The sequence below is a fragment of the Setaria italica genome, chromosome III (genome assembly GCF_000263155.2).
Source record: "Setaria italica strain Yugu1 chromosome III, Setaria_italica_v2.0, whole genome shotgun sequence".
Lineage (NCBI taxonomy): Eukaryota > Viridiplantae > Streptophyta > Magnoliopsida > Poales > Poaceae > Setaria > Setaria italica.
The window spans coordinates 38,479,937-38,483,456 of NC_028452.1; positions in this window are offsets into that span (position 1 = coordinate 38,479,937).

Consider the following 3,520-nt stretch of genomic DNA (forward strand, 5'->3'; position numbering starts at 1 on the left):
GATTCATATTCTCTAACTCCCCATTTTGTTTCACAATACCACAATAAAAAAATCGAACTAAACGATCCATCTACAAAATACAAACATTTCATCATGTCATGTACACTACACACTGCACATATTCGACATATCAACTGGACACATTCCACATATTGGACACATTGCAAACAAAAAAATACACATGTCATGTACACTACACAATTGGATGAATATATACCTAAATCGAAGCATTCATGAGAGACCAAGTTGAGATGTGCCTTGGTCTATATGTGATGAGTGATTGACAAGATGATTTGAGGCTTTACCGGTTGAGTCAATGTTTCATATGTGCATGATTATGCTAACGGCTAACTGGATGTGTTGTGTTGCGGTGTTTGTACAAAACATATCTTGTGTGTTGTGTCTCTTGGCTTGTGATGTGCAGGTGTAGAATGCGACATGGCGGTCGACGGTATGAGGTGAAGGTCAAGCGAAAGGTTCATGCCGATGTATTAGGGCTGTGAAGGGTGGACATGAGTAGGCTTAGACTGAGGGACCCGAGGAGTTCAGGTGGAGTCATGGACGATCCACATTGTGCATGGAAGAGCAAGAGTACACGAACGGGATGGAGACGACGTCGGTCGAGTCAAGCGGGATGGAGGCGAGTCGAGTAGGCGGCCCGGGAGCCGGGACCGAAAGACTTGGAGGCGTCAAAGGCTTGGCGCAGGCTGGATACGCGTCGACATCGGTGAGTCACGCCTTGGGGGGCGTGCAAGAGGGTTTGACCGGTTCGACATCAAAACTGGGGGTGAGTCACGCCAGGTGGGTGTGCAGAGGGTTTGGGTGGTTTGGACCTCAAAATCACCGCGCAGGCAGGTTTGCCAGTGTGGCCGGACGGCGTTGAGTCGGAGGATACGTGGAACCATCGCGAAGCTTGCATTGAGGCGAAGTGAAGTCGTGAAGGTGCTGGGTCCGTCCGATGAATGAAGAAAAAGTTGGATGACTTTACCCCTGAGGGTATTTGGATTGTGTGCTTAATGTAAGGGTATTTTGGACATTTTCCAAATGCCTATATATGTATAGGAGAGGCTGTTGGGGTAGCCAATCTCCTTGGGCTAGTTGGTGGTTGCTACTCATTTGTTTGTGAGAGGCTTTGGGAGAGAGGTGAGGAGAGCGTGGAGTGGATCTTTGTTTGATCTTTTCACCATCCTAGCTTTGATTGTGCTAAGGAGTGGCTTGTAACCGGACATGGTGGAGTAATCCAAGAATCAATTTCGTGCCATCTTGTTCCATCCCGTTTGGATTTGCAATTTTCGGTTGTGTTCTTCGCGTTCTTCGTTTCTTAGCTCTCACCCTTTTCACGTTTTTGTTCGATTCATGACTTGTGGGGTGTTTTGAATCAAACCGATTATTTGGAGATAAATTAGGAAGTGAGTTGAACCTTTCCACCAAAGGGATTTGATTGAAACCTCACGAGTTCATAGATCGGGTCGATTCAAGTTTTGGGGTTGAGAAAATAGAGTTCTTCACAAGATTTGTAATTCCTCTTGATTCGCAAATCTTTTGGGGATGATTTCTTAGGATAAGCTTCTTTACTATGTTGTGAAGGTATGGTTCAAATTTCGTGATTTTTGGAGGTCGTTTGACCCCATTTTGGATTTTTCTACCATCTTCGCGCAGGCTGTTTTGGAATTCCGGAAATCTCTGGACATAAAATCTCCGGACCTTCGGAAATTTCCGCACGTCCAGAATTTTTTGAAGCTTCCTGCGGATTTTTCCGCACAGAGGTGTTGGTTTTCAAATTTTGTCTTCCGAAGCTTATTTGGAGTCTTTCTTGCTTCCGCTATTCTCAAATTGGGTCCTAGCATCATTCCTAGGTCCATTAGCTTGTGCATAGCTAAGTGGACTTGATTTTGCTAGAAGAGAGGCTTGTGGGTTTTTAGCCGAAGTTCTTGGAGAAAATTTGAATCGGCTCCCATTCACCCCCCCTTTGGTCGCCTTTCCGGTCCTTCGCCTTTCCGGTCCTTCAATTCAACAAGTTCTACACGTCAATATCGCGGGCAGAGACTCTATTGCGTTTGAACTACGCATCATCTAACACATAACAACATTGCATTTCATTTAAAATTGAAATCATCAACCCTAGGTCACCTAAACATACTCCAATCTACCAAATGCAATGGTAAAACACGGGAAAAAGTAGGGGGATACCTTCCACACGATGCAGGGATCAATTTCCACAACTTTCCCCAAGCCGAATTGTCGAAGATTTGGAGGATTTGGGGGTGGGGCGGCGGCCGGCAGCGTGGAGGAGTTTGGATGCGGGTGTTCTAGAGAAAGAAGAAAGGAGGGAGGGAGGGAGGAAGGAGGCGGCGCAGCACGCGCCTGCCCACGTCAGCGCCTACCTGGCCTGGCACCGCGTCGCGTCAGCGTGGCAGGGATCCGCCGTGCTAGTGCATGTGGCGCGGCAGAGGCTTCCTGCCGTGCCAGGCGGTCTAGCGCGGGCAAAAGGGTCACCCGCCACTAATAATCTTCCGCTGAGATTATTTTTTAAATTATATTTAAAAAAGGTTAAAAATAAAAAAAATTCTTCTGTCTTCAGATCAGGTCGATGCATTCTAGCAAATCTGAAGTGTGCACTAGCTTCTGTAATGTTCGATTCTTCTTTGCCAGATTCGGCATTTGATTGTCCTCATGGTTCTATTCTAGTAGAAAGTGTTCAGCAAATTGAGAACCGCATATTCCATTTATCTTGAAATGTAATGAAGTGAGTGAACCATGCTATGGCCATCTGTTCCTGTCGATACAGTTCAGCATCATATTCAGGAGTATCCAATCTTGATGCACTTCCTGATGGCTCTAGTGTGCAGATGTCTGTCCGGTGGAGAAATGATGTTTGAAGGAGAGATTACTGGAGAAATGCTGTGAAGAGAAGAGGTTACTATGTAGCAGATAAGGGTAAAAGAGAGGTAAACTTAAAGCAATTTGATTCTTCTTGCTAACTTAGAAATATTCTTGTTTGTACGATCTAATATGAGGTTAACAATAAGGTGCTGCCAGGACCAGGCCATAATTCAGTAACATCCCGTTGTCACCGTTGTTGTTTTCCAACTCGAGTTCCGATATAGTTACAAATTGTGAAAAGTATTAGTACAATGTTTAACATAGTCCGTGCATCGCACAGGTTAACGACTAGTATAAACAAATTACACAGGAAAAAACTTAGCCCAGCTTCTGCTCGGAGCGCGCGTGGAGATTCTTTTCCGCGCCATCTACCAGACGAGCAACGAGATCGGAGCCATGGCCGCGACAGTGCAGAACCGCAGTGTCATCCACCACATCGCCGAGCTCGTAAGTCTTTTGTTGACATGTAAGTGCTGGCCTGCACATGTGCAGTTGACTAATTCCACTGTTCCATCATCATTGCCTCATGACAATAATGGCCATCATCGATCGATACATAAGAGCAGCTCCAGCGTATGTTTTGGGTACCGCTAGCAGGAAAGAGAAAGGTAGGGAGAAGCAATGCCATACGCTGGAG